General features: G+C 41.5%; 1 long non-coding RNA gene across 1 annotated transcript in view; it reads right to left on the bottom strand.

Annotated features, from left to right (window-relative positions):
- Positions 1-19685, bottom strand: part of LOC106699423 — a 129345-nt gene that overhangs the window by 15865 nt on the left and 93795 nt on the right. Inside the window, exon 2 of the long non-coding RNA XR_002826127.1 lies at positions 10238-10295. This is a non-coding gene — a long non-coding RNA (uncharacterized LOC106699423). The remainder of the gene's footprint in view (positions 1-10237; positions 10296-19685) is intronic.

The following is a 19685-nucleotide window of genomic DNA, read 5'->3' on the forward strand; positions in this document are numbered from 1 at the left end:
CTTATGAGCAGAACTAGATCTCAAGTCTACACTGGAGTCAGAAAAATCTATATATATGAAACCCTAATATGTCAATAGACCGAATGGCAGAACAACCGAACAACTAGTCACTATGACGTGCACTGACCACCAGGGGGCACATGCGGAACATGGCAGGCATCAGCCATGGGGGATGGTGGAGCAGGTGAGAGGGGGGGGGGGGGGCGCCAGACCAAGGCAGGGTGCCGGTCGGTCGCTGTCATCGGGGAGAGTCTCTGGTGATTACTGAAAATTCTTTGCTCCTGTGCGCCGTGGTCCTGCCCAGCGTTCACACCTGCTGCTGGCGCCAGCCCCAATCACTCTGTGATTGGGTGGAGGAGTGAAAAGTAACTGCTTACAGTAAGGGGTTTCCTTTTGGGGGTAATAAAAATATTTTGAAAACAGATAAAGATGGTATTTGCAGAACATTTTGAATGTACTAAATGCCACTGAATTGTTCACTTTGAAATGGTTAATTTTGTTGTGTGAATTTTATCTCGATAAAAATAAATAAATAAATACATAATAAATAAAACAGGAGGAAGTCAAATTTGGTCCACATGCCATGTTTACATGAAAACAAAAGAAAGTGCAAATTTCAAGAAATACATAAGCCTTTCTGGAAAGAGACATAGATGTATTTCAGAGCACCGATCAGCTGGGAACAGTGGTAGTTTGTCTTACATAAGCCCACAAGGATTCTCAAGTGGCCATGGCATCCTGTACCCAGGTAGGACAGGATTTGTTTGTATCGAGGGTCTGCAGGGGCCTTGGAGGCAGAGAACAGCCTTGGGTTGTAGTGTCCTTTCCTTAACTTCCTACTACACAGCACTCCCATACACCAGGTGCCCAAGCCAGGTGTTCAGTCTGCTCTCTCCTTCATTCCCCTCACCCACTCTTTCACCATGTTCTCACGCCTCCTCTGTCTCTCCTAAAGTTATCCATTTCTGGCATTCCCCTTGCTACTGTCAGAGTTCAATGCCATTCCCTCTCAGCTAGACTGCTGCAACAGCCACCTCGCTGTCCTCCTCACTCCAGCTCTGTCCCCTCTGATGGGTGTTCCTTATGTCAGCCTCAAACTAATACACACCCTAAAGCCATAGCTTTTTGCACTGACAAAATGAAAATATAGTTACTGTGATTGCATATTTAGTGTAAATATCAAATTTTTGGCAGCCAAGGCAAAAATGGAAACATCTCGGTGAAAGAGAGTGTATCAGTCCAAAATGCCTGATACAAGTGTTGGGGGGGACTCTATGGCTCCACTCCCGGGATAGCTTAGTCCAGGGGTCCTCAAACTACGGCCCGCGGGCCACATGCAAATACAAATATTGTATTTGTTCCCATTTTGTTTTTTTACTTCAAAATAAGATATGTGCAGTGTGCATAGGAATTTGTTCATAGTTGTTTTTTTTAAACTATAGTCCGGCCCTCCAACGGTCTGAGGGACAGTGAACTGGCCCCCTGTTTAAAAAGTTTGAGGACCCCTGGCTTAGTCAGTGTTTATTTGGGGGAATCACTGAATGTGGCTTAAACTCCTGAAGGCTGGAATGTGCTGCTGAGGTTACAAGAGAAGGGCTGGTGAGTGTTCTCTGGGCTGCAGCATGAGGGGCACGGAGGGCACACCTGAGGGGACACACCTCATCAGGAGCACGCAGATGGGCTCTCAAGCAATAGGCATGTGTTACTCTCAGGCACATTCTTGGCATTTCATTTGAGAAAAATGCCTCATGGCCAAAATGTCAGGAACGTGCTGAAAAATAACAAATTCCTTCAAGTTACTGAACACATCTCATCCCTTTTGTCAAAAAAAGCTTGCAGTCACCACACAGATATATTGTTTGCAACCAGGGCTTCTCCTGTTATATATAACACATTTCCCCCCTTGCAATGATGTTGAAACATGAAGTTATCCACTGGAAGCTTAGTCTTGAATCCTGGCACCTGGGCAGGCATCGCCAGCCACGCTCTGTCAAGCTGTTCTTGAACGTGCTGTGGGAGAGAGCAGGCAAAACTCCAAGCCACCGAGAGCACAACCATTCATTCATTCACTCACTCACTCAGTCATTCAGTCAACCAGTATTTCAAGAGTTGGTACATGGTCAGGATCTGTGCATGGGATCCTATAATAAATCATATATGGTCCCTCAAGGAATATAGAGTCTATTGGCAAAGTCTGATAGGGCATGAACACTTGTTATACAGGGTGATAGGTGGTATGATGAAATTAAAGATGGAGTGCTGTGGAGGCAAATGTGGTGGAACCTATCTCAGCAGAGGGAAGAAGTGGCAGAGAAAGATTGCTCATGGAAATTACTAGTATATCTGTGCTGAACAGTTGCTCTGAAGATGAGAGTAAGTGAAACATCAAATTTTACTCTAATATTCAGTTTAGTGATAGAAAGCATAGGTCTGAGCTCTGAAGTTGGACTTCTTTGTATAGATCCTGGCCCTACCCCTCACCAGCTCTGTGACTTTGGGGTAGTTAATTAACCACTCTGTGCCTTGGTTTCCTCATCTGTAAAATGAGAACAGCTAAATAAGTTGATATATATAAATAGAATGTAGACACTTATAAATACAAATATTGTATTTATACATAAAATGATACGTAAAATTTGATATACATAAAATGAACTACGTATAAAAGTAAATATGTAAAGAACATTTATCGGCACAAAGTAATGGCTACATCAGAACTTGTGATATATGGTTATTAATATGAGTTGCTTCAAATACCTTTGGGAAGTAGTTTGAGTATGAATTGTAAATGTATGATAATATTAATAAAATACCGTTGTTCTAGTAATGAATAGTCTATATTTTTTTTCTTTTTGACAAAGCACTGGTCTGGGCAAATCTGATCTAGGACCTCTTGGTGCACATGTGCGCGCACACACACACACACACACACACACACACACAAGCTGTATTTATCTTGGAAGCAAAACTGTAGTAATAGTCTAATCTTAAGCATGAATTTCTTCTATTCTAAATTCTGTGATTTGCATTGCTACAAAATCTTTGTTTACCAGACAGCTGCCAATCCTCGAATTTCACTATGTTTAAATAATTTGGGTCTCAATGGGGAATTGTGGTTTAACAAGCCAAATAAAGAGAATAATGTATCTCAATCTTAACATTGTTGGAGGAATAGCAACTTATGTTAAACAAGGGTGCAGGCGTCAGATGGTGTTGGCAAAAAGCCATGGATCCTGACATCTGTTTCAAAAACTGCTTCCCACAGCTATCTGCCTGGCAACAAAAATATCAAAACCGTTAATGGGTAAATGAAAACTCTTTTTGGTGGGTCAGGCTGACTTTGCCCTGGAAGGTTTGATTCATGATTCAGAATTCACTTCCGGGGAAACGTGCTGCATCTGACTCTGGGTCTTGTCTAGGTGGTGGATGTGATGGGCCCGGGCTCTGCTCACAGAACACAGCAACTCAGCAGGTAAACAGGCAATTGCCATGCTGCCTGGAGTCTCACATGCCAGGGCTGGGAGAAGTCATAAAGGATGTGTGAGCTCAGGTATGACACTTAACCTCAAGCCACAACATGCATTTCCAGAATTAGCCATGGTTTGCAGAACACTCACATTCATGCTGTACCTGCCAGTCACAGAAACCTAGGTGAGATGCAAAAACAAACCTATTAGCCACTTTTGCGTGGCTAAGTTCATATTTTCAGTGAAAACATTGGGGTTCTCAATGACCACTAAATCATTGCCTGCTCCACCTCCCCCCACCCTTCAAAATATTTTTAGACTCTTGGAGCTTTTGCCTTTGTTTACATTGTTTTCATTATGACTGCTGATCAAGTAAAGAGTATTTTTTGAACTCCAACTCTTTGTGATAGAAAGTATAGCACATCCAGGAGTAAAGCCACATCAAACGTAGTCTTTACAACCCTTAAAATACTAAATATTGTGCTTTTAAAAAAAATCATAGGATTATACAAGCTGAAATACTCAATTCCACAATGCAGACTTACCCAGCATGTACCTGGGAGGGAAGAGGTGGTCAGTGGTGGAAGGGTAAGGCTGGAAATGAGCCCTGAAGTACTGATAATATATGCACTGTAAGAGATGGAAGGTCTTGTGTTTTAGGGAGGAAGAAGGGGGCTGATAGAAATAGAAGAGCAAGCAGCAAAAATCTGAAGTTGGAAATGAGTTTGGCATGTTTGTAGAAAATAGAGAAATCAGGTTAGAGCCAAGGACCTATATAAAGAGCAGCGGGCAGATAAAGCAGACCCTCCTGCCATTCTCTTTGCCGTTTCTGTGCCTGTGCTCACACTGAAATGTCTTCCCCACAACACAGCTTGCAACTCAACTGAAGTCCTCAAATCATGGGAATCCATTTTCTACATTCAACAGTTGGAAAGTGATTTTCTTCATTGTAACCCTGTATATCTTATTCTGTGTCATGAAATAGAAATTAATGTTTGTGTATTTATACCCTGCTGTTTTCCAAAGTATAATTAAGATAGTTTGCAAAGATAATATATAGTACAATGAAAGAGCTTGAAACAGAATTGGATAAGAGAAATAATAAAGAGAAAACAAAGGTATGTATTAGACGGAGCCAGAAATAAGCTTAGTGCTAATTATATGTCACATGGGGCCATAAATTTGTCTTCCAGCAGCATGAAGAGGGAAACCTGATGGTTATGGGAAAGTGGTCATTTCATCTGTCATAGTCACACATATCGTTAAAGCCATTAGAAGCATTAAGAATCATCCACGTCCAATCCTGTCATTTCAAGATGACACGCAGGTGGGGCTCTGAGCCTCTGAGTCCGATCAGAGAACTAGTTAGGGCAGAACAGAAGTCAGCTTTCAGTAGAGCGGAAATTGCTCACAGAGAGGAGATTAAGAATCAGAAGGGAACCTATGAATAGAGGTCGCCTTCCCATGGATTTGGAACCTCCTTACAGAGCAGTCAGATTTCTTCTGCATCGGCCACCACTAAGATGTGAATTAAGGAGTATTGTAAATTCCTAATTAGATTACCTTAATTGTTGCTATGCTCAACTACAAAACCTGATAGAATGTTTGAAAGTTCGCATCATCTTTATGAGATGGCATGTTTCTTGTATGCCAGTCAGCATCAGCAGTAAACTGTTCCTGCTGACTTCACCATCTCCAGTGAGCTCACAGGCAGGTCCATTTTCTGGTCCTTTGGCGCAGGCATTCTCTGTTTGGGTTTTTATTCATTCTAATGAGTGTTGTGATCACATAGCCTCACCCCAGTGGAGAAATGTGTTTTCGCTAAAACTATAATTTACTACTTCAGGTCTCCCCCACTCATAGCAAAATGGTGACTTTGCTATAATAAGGGAGTCAAGGAATAATATTTAATACTTGCTGGAGACAATGATACAGCTGTAATGCCCAACTGAAAGAATAACAAGAAAGAAATGTGGCATCGCTCCCATGTGATGAAGATAAAGACTAAACAATCAACAAGGTGGGCTGCAAAGACACTTTGAGGTTTGGAAGGTGGAGGCGAAGCAGCAGCCCTGGTATGTCAGGGTCGGGGAATTAGGCTCTACAGCAGGCTTTATTCATTGACACAGGGCAGCAGTCAGGCCTAACCTGCTCCACTGTTTCCAGATTCTCCCTCACCTTCTCCAGCTGCTGGGCCAGATGCATGCTCTACTCAAGATCACCCACATCATTGAAGATGGAAGTGATGAGAGACTGATAGGAGATCCACTCCATCCTCATGGTTTCTAGCACCTATTGGTGGTTCCTGCTTGTCTTTGTTCTCCCCTGTTTTCATCCACTTTCCCGTCTGGCTTCTCCAACAGACACAAAGACCACGTAGCCAACTCCCACACTGCGCAGGGTCAAATCCCTCTAAAAATTCCCCGGTGGTATTTGCCTGTTTGTATGAGATAACACTGTTCTCAATGGGATCAACAGTCCTCATTCTTCTAACACTTGGGATTTTTTTTGTTCTTTTATAGTTTTTATAATTCTGCAATTTTTTAATTTAAAAAAAGAAACATTATAATATCATTAAGAAATATTTTGATAAATGGAAAAAATATTTAACCCATAATTCCTTCTCTCTTACAGGCCAAATGTTTTGTGTATTATAATCTCCAATAACACGAGGCAGTTTAGGGCTTGTTTTAGTTAGTTCAGGTTGCTATCACAAAATACCACAGACTTGTAAACAACAGAAATTTATTTCTCACAGTTCTAGAGGTTGGAAGTCCAAGATCAGGATGCCAGCATCGTTGGGTTTTGGCAAAGGCCCCCTTTCAGGTTGCAGACTGCCAACTTCTCACTGTGTCCTCACATGGTGGAAGGGGTAAGCTAGCTCTCTGGGGTCTCTTTTATAAGGGCACAAATCCCATTCATTAGGGCTCCCCCTCTCTCATGACGTAATCACGTCCCAAAGGCCTCGCCTCCTTGTACCATCCTCCTTGTACCAACTGATAAATTTGGGGATGGGAGGGGGGACAAAATCATTTAGTCCATGGCAGGGTTCATAAGTTTTAATACAGATTTTTCTTGTAGGAAGTTGTTCATCACTGCTACCATGAGAAGAGGTTCACAACATTCCTATTGGGACCAGCATGTACAGGGTAGTCATAAATAAATAAGATATCTTTATGTGTACCACACATCAACCTTTACACTAATATTTCATTAGCTGTACTAGGCAGTCCATAGAGGAAGTTCAATGTGCCAAATCACTGCTGGGTTTATAAGATTGTGTATACAGGATATATATATACAACTTTGAAGTTTTTGGAAGTTTTTTGCTTGTTTGTTTGATTTGCGTGCCCTGATCTGACCAAGTTGTCTAAATGACAGAATCAAGCTCTAGTGCAAGTTCCTGTTGTGCACAAATGTTGGTTTCCAAATACCATTTCCTACTAGAAGGAACCAGTGCTCATTGGAGAAATGACTTATTGTGGGTCTGACACAAGAAATGTACAAGAGGAGCCTGGAACCTCTGTCACTCACATCAGAGATCCAGGAAGCTACTGAGACTACTCAGTTGTTTCAGAGGCAACAACAACTAACTTCAAGTGGCTACTCCTTGCCAAAGATGATTTTGAGCATTAAAAAGAATAATTAAGCCTGACCTGTGTAGCTCAGTGGTTGAGCATCAACCTATGAACCAGGAGGTCACAGTCTGAATCCCGGGGTCAGGGCACATGCCCTGGTTGCCGGCTTGATCCCCAGTGGGGGGTGTGCAGGAGGCAGCTGATCAATGATTCTCCTCATTGATGTTTCTATTTGTCTCTCCCTTTCCCTCTCCCTCTCCCTCTCCCTTCCTCTCTGAAATCAATAAAAATATATTTTTAAAAGAATAACATGAAGGGATTAGTATATGCCACACCCAAAATATGCCACTTTAGCATAAGGATTATCTTGATCTGAAAGCAATTGAGAAGCCACAGATACATAAGAAGCTCCCTTCCCTCCACCTATCTACCTAAAGACAGGATAAAGTTTCCCTTTGTGAAGGTGTCCCTCTCTCTCCTACCAGAAAGGGAAGAACAATCTTTATCACTGGAGTTGGAGATAATGGGCCTACTAAACACACCTTACTAAAATAAGCTTAATCATTCATTAATTTCCCTCATATATTTACCTTCCCACACTTTATCCCCCCTTTTCCTTTGTCTTGTCAATTCCCCACAAATTTATTGCCCTTTATTAAAATGATATATAAGCCCACAGGTCTAACTGCCTCTTTGGATCTTCACTCCCTTTTCCTTGAGGCTCCCAGGTGCATACATAATAAACCTTTCTCCTCTTAATCTGTCTTATATCAATTTGATTCACGGGCCCATTCACTGAGCCTAAACCCCATCAGTACAATGAAGTGAATTAGTTATGCAAATAATAATAATAAAACCTTGAGAGTATTTGCTTAGGAAGTTTTCAATATTCAGTATTTTTGGAAGTGTCAATGAAGTACCGATGGGGTGGTCATAATAATCTGTCCGGTCATAATATTAATCCTATGTTCAGTGACTGAAAGCTTGATTAATTAAATGAATAAATGAACAAATGTACCAGCCTTCCAGGCCACAAGAATAATTCTTTGCCCCTTTCAATTCCTCCTATATACCCCTACCATGAATGTTCCTTTTAAAAAGGTACAATTACCCTAGCCACCAGTTTGGCTCAGTGGATAGAGCATCAGCCTGTGGACTTAAGGGTCCCAGGTGTGATTCCAGTCAAGGGCACATGCCCAGGTTGTGGGCTCGATCCCCAGTAGGGGACCTGTAGGAGGCAGCCAATCAATGATTCTCTCTCATCGTTGATGTTTCTGTCTCTCCCTTCCTCTCTGAAATCAATAAAAATATATTTTTTAAATAGATAAATAAATAAAAATTAAAAGGTACAATTATCTTATTACTCAAGGGTCTTATTTTAAGCTATAGTATCAAACTGAACTTTTCTGCTTCCCTTTGAAGGCTCCAAATGTGGTCCAAAGACATTTCCCACCAGCCCCCAACTTTTCTGCTTCATGATTTCCCATTCTTGCCACTCTTGTCCCTGAGTCAGCCCTCTGCTGGAGCTGCCTCTACTCCAGTGGGACATCACCTCATTCCTTCTATCTGATTCCCTAATCCCACCCATTTCCAACAGCTCCCCTGCAATACCTTCTCCAGCTTCCCCAGATCACAGTCATTTTTCCCAAGGACCAGAACTTCAAAATGAAATAAGTGATTTCAGTCACTTTTGTGTTCAGTTGACAAAAATGAATACAAGGAAGTGAAGTGGCAGCCCCAAGCTCCTTAGCAAGACAGCAAAGCCCTGTGTACCTTCAACCAGTCCAATGTCCCTTCCCCTCCACACACAGGGTCCTGTCTAGACTGCAGGGTATTCAAGGGTGGTATATTTCACTGTGTCCTCCAAAACAATGGATTGCAAAGTAGGGTGAGCATACCCCTCCAGGAGTGCCCAGTGGCATCCAGTAAGAAAATACTGAAATTTCTATTTATTTTATCCTTTAAAATTTTCTATTTCTACATGCATTTAATATACATCATCTTTTGGTATAGTAGGACATAAATATAACTGATAAATACACACCATGCATATATAGAGGTGCATGCCTTCATCTATATAAAATGTTTTTAATTAACAGGGTTGTAACCACACACACACACACACACACACACACACACACACACACACTAGCAGCATCTGCAGTAGACTGCCCAGCCAACCCCTGAGCATTAGTATCCCTAATATACACTGAGTGGCCAGATTATTATGACTGGCCAGATTATTATGACCACCCCATTGGTACTTCATTGAAACTTCCAAAAATACTGAATATTGAAAACTTCCTAAGCAAATACTCTCAAGGTTTTATTATTATTATTTGCATAACTGATTCACTTCATTGTACTGATGGGGTGGTCATAATAATCTGGCCGGTCATAATAATCTGGCCACTCAGTGTATATATTCTAAAGTTAACCAAGAAACTGTGAAGTTATTTTGAAGGCGGTCTCCTTTCTCTGCTCCCTCCCCTGCTCTTTGAATGTCTATTTTTAAAAGCCATTCAGTAAACCCCATGGCTTCAGGCAGTTTCAATCTGTTCAAATTCCTAAGGACACTTAAAGGCAATCACTTCATTTAGAGAAGTCTTTCTTGAGAATGAAGAGAGGGTAAGTAGGAGAGAAGGCTAAAGGTCATGACCCCTGCTTGCTGGAGCACCTGGGCAATATTTCTCTATGAGCTCACTGATCGTGAGTTTATTTTGGTAACTTTCTGGAGACAAATCAAGTTGTAATTGAAAAGCAAGCATTGGTATATTGGTTGAGAGGAAAGAAAGCAACTGCTAGAATAAGCCACACAGCAGCGTTATGACTGGCAGGTGCTCAGCTGAAACCAAAATGCACATCCTTGTATGACTCTCCATATATAATTCAAATCTAACATCTATAATTGCTTACTCGGCCAAGAAATGGCGACATAAACCTTTGAAATAAAGGGATTGAACGAGGTGGCTCCTCTGGAAACAGGGACTGAAAGAAACTGACTGCTGGGCGGAACATGATTTTTATTTCTGTTCCTTACAGAGGCACGTTTTACATAAAACAACTTAGCAATTAGCTCTTTCTAGAAAGAAAAGGGAAAAGTTAAAGCAAAACACAATTCATTGACTTGTCGGGTCATTCCTACGTTCAAGTTTAAGTCCCTGGTGGTACTGATTGTGATTTATGTCCTACCTTTCATGGACAGTCTGTTGAGGACAAATACTGTGTTCTTCTCCATTGTTTTGATCATCTAGAGAATAAAAAAGAATAAATTTTGTCTCCTTAAACTTAAGCAAGAATTTTCAAAATTTTATCTAATTTTTTAATAATACTTCAACCAAAAAATGACATTTTGTAAATTGTTCATTCTCTAAGTGCTTCCCAAGAGATAAGAATTTTTTATTACAGAATTAACTATTAGTTGCATTTGGAGGTTTATTCTTCAGATCCAATTCTATTCTGTCAATACAGTCAAATCCACTGGAAGTGGAATTAATTATGTTTATGAAGTTCTGTTCAGGAAAGCACTGCTGGATAGCTACAGATGTTCCCACACCTGTTGACTATATACCAAATCCAGCACTATCCCCTGTACAGGAAATTATTATTAGTTCTCTCTGGTTTCCTTCTGTAATCACAAATATGTCAAATGATGACATAATGAAGGATTCAGCAGGATTTGCTCATCTAGAATTAGGACACTTGGGGAGTGCACCCCCAGGGCTCAGCCCGGCCTATGATCTCACAGACATCTGTGAGGTGAGGGACCAGGACAGCCAAAATAACTTCCCCGAGGGGAGGTGAGTCATACCCCTCTCCGTGAGACACTTGGATTTCAAGGCTGAAAAGAAAGAACTGAACACAATTTAATATCCAATAATAATCCTCAGTCACAAGTTGTGGAAAGTTACTGGAATGACTTGAATATGCTGAATGTTTCCCCTCAACATTAAAATTAAACAATCTTCAAGTCTAGAAATGCATCTGAGATGAAAATCAGTTCTATATTTTATTGTAGGTGGAGTCTCTAAGATTCCAAAATCCTAGATAAAATCTTTCAAAAATCCATGGAGAGTATTATGCTAAGCAAAATAAGTCAGTCAGAGAAAGATAAGTATCACATGATCTCACTCTTATGTGGAATCTAATGAACAAAATAGATCTAGAGACATATAAGCTGGAACAGACTTTCCAACCTCAGAGGGAAAGGCAGGGAAGAGTGGGTGGGTGGAAAGAGATCAATCAAAGAACCTATATGTATATATGTAAAACCCATGGACACAGACAATAGGGTGGTGAAGGCCTAGGTGGGGGCAGGGGTGGGCTAGCATAGGTCAATGGGGGAAAGGGGGGACATTTGTAATACTTTCAAAAATAAAGATTTTTTTTAAGTTACAGAGTGCTACTTGTACTATTTTATATTTGCAATAAATAAATGAATAAATAAATAAATAAATAAATATCCATTGATTATTAAGACATTTGTTTCTATTGGAGAAGCATGCACCAAGGACAGATGCAAAGAAACCACCATGGGTAGCACCTTAGAAGTCAACAGAGCAAAACTGCACAGTTAAAAAGGGTCTCTGCCCAGAATGATTGAGGTGGGGTAGGGAGGACGACTATGCTAATCAGAAAAAATGTTATTTGAGTTTTTGAGCCACGAAATGAGCAATAGGATTTGGCTGATGAAACCTATACTAGTTGGGAGTGAAGATGGTTTGTTTTCCTTTTTGCAAATATGTGACCTTTCCCTGGCCAGTTAGCTCAGCTGTTTGGAGCTTAGTATTTGACAAGGCCCACGGATTCAAAACCCACAGGGCCTGGCTAGCAATAAACATCACAATCAGAAAGCTTTCTTTTAGGTCGAACCATTGATCTACTATCCCTAAATAGTCTCCTAGAAGTATGATCCTTTTTGCCAAACAAAAGACTATGATTAACTGGGCAACCTGCTAAGCGTAATTGAAAACTTGAAGCACTTCATGTGACCCTGGGCAAGTTGCTTAACTTCTGAGTCTTAGCATCCCCATATTTAAATTGCAGTTTATAATGCTACAGACAGAAACAGTGTAGGGTTGTTGCCTATATTAAAGGAGTTACTACATGGAAAACTCTTAGAAGACTGTGAGGCATGGTGTAAGTGCTCAATAAATGTAAGCTACAATTAAATGATTATTTCCTTATAACGTATTAATGCTGAGTCAGAGGATTGTCTTCTTTTGTGAAAGTATGCGACTTGACCAAAAGCAAAGGACTGACATTGGAGATTCAGAGAGATGTGGTTAAGAACGAGAGCTAAACCAGCAGTTAATAGGATTCAATGAGTCTTAACCTGATCAAAGTGAAAGAAATGTCCTTGAAGAAGCCTAAGGAAGGACACGCTGAAAAGTAAAGAAATCCAGAAGAGGAGCCTCGTTGAAGACTATCTTTATCTTTATTGTTGAAAGTATTACAGATGTCCCCTTTGGGTTTGTTTGTTTGTTTGTTTGTTCCCATTGACTCCCTCCTCTCTGCACCCACTCCTCCCAAAGCCTTTAGATCAGTGGTTCTCAACCTTGGCTGCGCATTAGAATCACCTGGGAATCTTTTCTAAAATCCTGATTTCTGGGCCTCATCCTCCGGAAATTCTGTTTCTTTGTTACTAATGTTGTGGCCTCACCCCATAACAAAGAAACAGAATTTCTGGAGGATGGGCCCAGAAATCAGGATTTTAAAAAGTTTCCCAGGTGGTTCTAATGTGCAGCCAAGGTTGAGAACCACTGCTTTAGATCAATATTAAGAAACCGGGTGTGATTTAGAATCTATGTGTTAGGTGTCTTGACTTTTCTTGAGGCAGAGAGGTGGTGGTAAGAATGCAAAGGTGGCTATAACCCTAGTTGAAAACAGTTCCCATTTGAGCGATACTGAGGCTGCAGGTGGAAGGACAAAAACCCATAAGCCTGAAGAGAAAAATATCTGTCTGAAACGCGAATGTGCTCCACCGTGCTTGCCCTCACCTGGCACCCCTTCTCAGAAGTCGGCTCTATCCATGCAGAGGGGTTGGGTTGGGTCGGGTGGGAGTGTTGGTGTACTTGCTGAATCAGTCCAGTGGGATCAGAAGCTAAGTAAACTTCCTCTGCAACAATAAAGACCTGCTAAACAAAGGATTATCCCCAAGAGGGGAAAAAAGGATGTCTTTGCCGTCACTCATCGCTCCCTTCAGGGAACAACATCATGAAAGCCAGCCTCAGACGCTTACAAATGGAGCAGCTTTCCCAAATCTGATTATGAGCCCTTTGGGCTTTGAAAATTATGGCAGCTTATGAAAAGTAACCACAGAGTACTCTGTGGGCGTGGAGTAGGGCCCTAGGGGAGTGTCCTGGGAAGGGAATAAATTCTAGCTGGGCCCTCCAGGTCTAGCTGCCAAAGAAAAATACAGAGCTTTCCATCAACACAGCCATTTGCAGTTTTGGCTTAAAAACAAACAAACAAATAGTTCTTTGGGTTGTTTTGCTTTGTTTTTAATCATGTAGATATTGGTGGTTAATACAAAGTAAGATCTCTCCTAAAACTACAAAGATTGCAAACACAATATAAAAGAATACAAACCAAGGACAGTTTAAGTGTCCTCCTTCCTAACATCGTCAAAAAGAAAATGTGGAGTGTGTGTGTGTGTGTGTGCGCGCGTGTGTGATCCAAATGACCCCAGAGATCTATAGGCTAAGGCAGGGCTGATGCTGATGGCAGCACTGTCCCTCTCCTGCCGTGACAGACCTTGCTAATCAATCATGGTACTATTTCTCTTCTCAAAACATCCAGGCATTCACCCATCCATCAGAGATGGTATGAAAGTGGAGACCAAGTTGTGAAGATATCTAGGAATCTCTTATGAGCCCTGAACAGAAGTAAGTATAAGAGGATACTTTAGACCGGGCGCCACAGTGCTGAGAAAAGAGCACTAGATTAGAACAATGATCATCAAACTGCAATGAGCACCAGAATCCCCTGGAGGGCTTATGCAAACACAGATTGCTGGATCTGACTCCTAGAAATTATGGTTGAGTACCAGCATATATGGGGCTTCCAAGAATTGGCATTTTTCATGAACTCCCAGATGATGCGGAGATATTGCTGGTCCAGACACCACATTGCAGAACCACTGGACTAGGGCTAAAGACATTGTAGTGACCTGATAATGACTCCCAGAGATACATCCATGTCCTAATCCCTGGGACCCTTGAATGGTACCTTATATAGTAAAGTTTTTGAAGGTACAATTAACTTAAATATCTAGATATGAGGGGATTATCCTGGACTATCTAGTTGGTCCTGCTAAAGACTGAATGTTTGTGCCCCCCAAATTCATATGTGATGGTATTAGAAGATGGGGTCTTTAAGAGGTTATTTAGTTTAGGTGAGGTCATGAGGACTGGGCCCCTTAATGGGATTACTGTTCTTATAAGAAGAGGAACAGATCAGAGCTCATTCTCTCTCAAATGAGGATATAGCAAGAAGGCAGCCATCTGCAAGACAGAAACAGTGCTCTCACCAAGCACCTGACATGCTGCACCCTGATCTTGGGCTTCCAGCCTCCAGAACTGAGAGAAGTGTGTGTCTTTTAGGCCCTTAGATTATGGTATTTTGTTATAGCAGCTTGAGCTGACAGACATGCCCTAAATGACATCACAAGTGTCTTTATAAGAGGGAGGCAGAGGGAAATTAGACACAGAAGAGGAGGCAGTGTAACCATAGAGGCAGAGATTAGAGTGATGCTGGAAAAGGGTGCTTCAGCATTGTCAGACCTGCCTCAGTAGAGTTCATTCTCACACAGAGCAAATCAGAGAAGATAGGGCATCATTATCATCTATAATAATAGAAGTGTAATATGCTAATTAGACCGGATGTCCTTCCGGACAAAGCCAGGGCTGTGAGGAAAGCCCGGTCCTGGGTGCCAGAGGGAAGCCAGTGCCAGCAGCTGGGGGAAGGAAGGCCTACTCTTGCATGAATTTCGTGCATCCGGCCTCTAGTGTAGTTATAATGTTCTCAGCAAGTTTCACCCCTAGAGTGGAGCCCTGAGCTGCAATAACCAACTCAATCATTTCCCACTACCCCCCGCCCCCCAACAACCTTGTCAGTGATTACCAATGTGACTTTGGGCAGGTAATTTGTTATCTCTGGGCCTCCTTTTCCAAAAGGAGGGTGAACCAAATGATCTCTAAGGAGCTTGTCTGTTTCGAGGGTCCCTGACATTTGAGACTATCATCTGTTCACCTTAGGCCTGTAAAGGGCCTGGAGGATGCCAGTGGTGGGTGGGTGTGGCTGAGGTTCATGTCTCGGGCATGGGACCAGCCCCAAGTAGTAAGACTGAACTAAGCCCTGGGATTTGAGTTATGTATAGATTACCACTCAATTCAGACATACATTTTAAAAATCTTCGGAGTCCATTTTATAATCCTTGGAAGATATATGCCTCAAGAGTATGCATGAAATGCCTAGTAGGTCTACAAAGAGGTTCTATCCAACACGGCAGCGCAAACAGAGCTTAGAGGTGCAAAGATCAGAAAGAAAGGAGTCATCTTTCATGTAAGTTAGCATAAAGGTATAGATCAGAGAAGAGCAAAAACCTTAGAAATCGCAGAGCCCTAGATCCTACTTAACACAAGGGCCTTCAGACTGTGGGAGGCCTGAGCTCTGTGGCCCTCAGGATGCTCAGGGGCCAGTTCCATCAGTCTTCCATCAGGTTGTTACCTTATCAGTTCTTCCTTCACTGCATCAGAAAAGCCTTCCTTGAATGAACCACTCCCTTCTCGAGATAAATAAAACTGTCATGTACTCATTCATTCATTCATTCATTCATTCATCTGATATTTAATGAATGTTTAGAATGTGCCAGCTTGAGTTTGAGTATAACAATAATCAAAACAGACCCAGCCCCTCTCGTCCTGGAGCTCATGAAGCTTATAAACTAGTGAGAGAGCAAGACACTAATCAATACAGAAGTAAATGTATAAAGGTTATTTGTTAATGTGCAGTGCCGGGAAGGTACAGGCTGCTGGAAGAGTGTTTACAGGGTTACTTGACTTAGTGTGTTGTGGGGTCTTAGAAGGCTAATTGTATTTGCCGCCAATTATTTTACAAGCAAGGTCCTACAGACATGACCCCATCATATTTATCTTTGCCTGCCATACAGCCTAGCCATAGTAGCAGCTCAGTAAAGGTCTGCTGCAACAAAGGAGTTACCAGGCCAATTCAGTCCAAGGTCTTCCTCCCACCAGAGTTAATAAAAAGCTCTGGTTACATGCTTCTAAAGACACAACCTGGGTTGTTTGCTTTCCCTCATTTTCAAGGAAGAAGTTCTAGAGTTCCAAACATTTAAGAGAAGTTTGTGTAGCTAATGATCCAGCTTGGGGTGGTTTATCTCAAAGCCCAGGGAGTTTTTGCTACCTTCGCCCTGTCAGCAGGGAACTGGTTCTGAAGATGTGGGAGATTACAGGAGCTTTCAAGACAAAGGAACATAAATCAAAAAGAATGAAAAGAAAACAAGATCCTTGATCCTCCTCCTGTTAATGTTCTTTTAAAAGTATTTTGCAAGAGAGCAGGGAGGGGGAGGGTAAACAATGTTTTTAAAAAAGGGAAGTAAGCCAGAAGTTAAATGGCTGAAGACATACAGTATAAAGCCCCCAATCAACCCCTTCTATCTCTTTTATGTTTTTCTGTCTTGCCATTAACAACCCAAAATGATTAACTAACAATTGGAAAATGATGTCAAAGAGATAAACCATTTCCCCCCTCTCTTGTTTCAATTCCTGTTTGATTCAGAAACGCTGGGCTGTAGTTTTGAAGGATGAAATGGTTTGGGCTCCAGTTAATATATCAAGATCAGAGTGCAAGGTGGCAAGAATCGCTCTATTCTGGAAGGATAAATGTAGATTTGATTTGGATTTGAATAGTAACTCTTCAACAAAGCTAAGAGCTATGGAAGTCCCATGTCCTTTTTAAGTCGGGGAATGAGCTGGATGAGCTGGATGCCCCCTTACCAGAGCCCATCCCACTCCAGGGCCTCCTGGGGCTTCTGATCTTTTCTAAGATGATGCATCACCAGAACTTCAGACAGAAATGCTTACTCCTGCCCCTGAAACTTCCACAGTAGTCTGCTCTCTATACACAGTGAACCGCTTCCTCGAGGATTAGGGTGGCCATACAAAATTCAGGATGTCTAGTAAAATGTGAATCAGACAACCAACAAATATTTTTCAGTAGGAGTATGACCAAAATATTGTATATTTGGGTGTCCTGTCCTTTTATTTGCTAAATCTGGCAACCCTTCCAATTATCAAAACTCAATAGTTCCTAAACATGTAGGGTTAGTTATCAGACAAAATACAGGACACCCAGTCAAGTTTGAATTTCAGATGAACAACGAATCATTTTTTAGTATTAGTATGTCCCACGTTTTAATATTTGAGACATACATATAACTAAATAAATGATTTGCTATCTATCTGAAATTCAAATTGAACTGAACATCCTGTATTATTTGCTCATTTGACAACCCTATTCATATATCTTATTCCCTCCAACAATTGCATGGAAGTAAAGCTAAGCTTAGATGAAAATGACGGTGTTCTGGGCTGGGAGGAAACATTCAGAATCAGCAAGTGGTTCAGGATATTTGGAGAAGAAGGTAGGGTGGGTTAGTCTATCCCCCTTTCTTTTATTTATTTTTTTAAAATATATTTTATCGATTTTTTACAGAGAAGAAGGGAGAGGGATAGAGAGTTAGAAACATCGATGAGAGAGAAATACCGATCAGCTGCCTCCTGCACAGCCCCCACTGGGGATATGCCCGCAACCAAGGTACATGCCCTTGACCGGAATCGAACCTGGGACCTTTCAGTCTGCAGGCCAATGCTCTATCCACTGAGCCAAACTGGTTAGGTCTATCCCCCTTTCTTTTAATATCTGTTTTCAAAATCATGGGCTTGGAGGTGCTCCTATTATGCCTGTGTCTTTTAAAATCTCTGTTATAGCTGAATTATTGCACCTTTTCTATTCCTAATGTTTGCTTTTTCTCTGTGTGTATGTGTGAAAGTAGACTGGGGCACCACTAGTAGGACGATAATGATGACTATGAAAACACCTGAGCTATTGTTGCTGTTTTTAGACAGAAGAGAGAAGTCCTAAGAAAACATATAAATAAAAATCATAAATGAGAAGGGGCATATTTTCTGATAAAAGAGAGGAGCAGAAGGGGTGGTTAAAGGCCCCAAATGAGTCTTGAGGGTAAATGAAGAAATGCGTCAAATGGCCTCAGTCTCTCAGAATGGGAGACAAGCTTTCCTCTGTATGAATCAACTGGAAGATGCATTTCACTCAAATAATCTTTGACAGCACAGAAGAAAGGTATAAGTACAAATACCCAGCCTCCAGTTTTCAGCCCTTAAGTAGCATAATCCATTTCTAGTTTTAGTGCCATGTTTCTTGTTCTTTCAATGTCCCAAGCGCCACCCAACCTACTCCAACTGCAGTAAGGTGATCCTAGCCTTTTGGGAGATAAAGGCTGAAAAGAAGAAAAGGTTGGTAACCAGCTTATTCCAAAGAACAAAGCAAATCCGTCACCTCACCTGAGCACTACTGACATTTCCTTGACGATTACATTCAGGTCTGGAAGCACCTCAGGAATGCCATCTGCACATAATTGGGGTATTTTGGCACCTAATTTTTCATTATTTCCTATTGGTGGGTGCAGAGCTTTGCGTATGGAAGATACTCAACAAAAGTATGTTGGATAAACAAACACATAACCTTTGAGGACTATTTTCCAGTTATTTTCATGGAAAACCTGAAAGAGATCATTTAAAGAAAATCTCTCTGTCTTATTTTTTGGCAATGTCTTTGACCAAGAGCTTTTCATCCAGTGTTACCAGAATAACAAGGGAGGAGAAGGATGCTGAGAGGGGGTAAGAAGGATGCTGAGAGGGGGTGAGCTCAGAAGAATGAACAGAATTGTAACTCCTACCCCACCCCACCCGTCATTTGGTGGTGGCACAGGATGGGCACAGTTAGGACATGGGCCAAAGGGCTATTATCAGGCTTAAGGTTCTGAGGGGATGAAATAGAACAGAGTATCCATCCCAGCAGAGCTATCTCAGTGACAGAAGGGCCAGTGTACACCAGGGCACTTCAAGAAAGTTGGAAAGCACTTAAACACATTGGGAGGAAAATGAGAATTGTCCAAACTCAAATGATGTAATCAAGGAAGAGGTGGGGTAAACTCCTTTTTTAAAAATGCAAAACACTTAGGAACTGGACAAAGAACTCTGAGATTAAGTCCTCCTTGAGAAGGTCATGTGCAGAGATGGAAAAGAAGATCCATGACCGGTACCCACCTCTCGGAGTAATGTCAGCAGAACATTAATCCAAATCAAGGTTAGGATTAAGGGGGGAAATGTTCAAAAATTGTACAAAAGATACTGCATTAGTTTCCTATTGGCAGTATATTAAATGAAACAAACTTTGTGGCTTAAAATAACTGGAATTTATTATCTTACAGGTCTGGAGGTCAGAAGTCCAAAATCAGTTTCTCTGGGCGAACATCAAGGTGTCAGTGGGTCTGCATTCCTCCTGGAGGCTCTAGGGGATAATCCATCTCCTTGCC

Source organism: Myotis lucifugus, unplaced genomic scaffold (assembly GCF_000147115.1).
Source record: "Myotis lucifugus unplaced genomic scaffold, Myoluc2.0 scaffold_399, whole genome shotgun sequence".
Taxonomy (NCBI): domain Eukaryota; kingdom Metazoa; phylum Chordata; class Mammalia; order Chiroptera; family Vespertilionidae; genus Myotis; species Myotis lucifugus.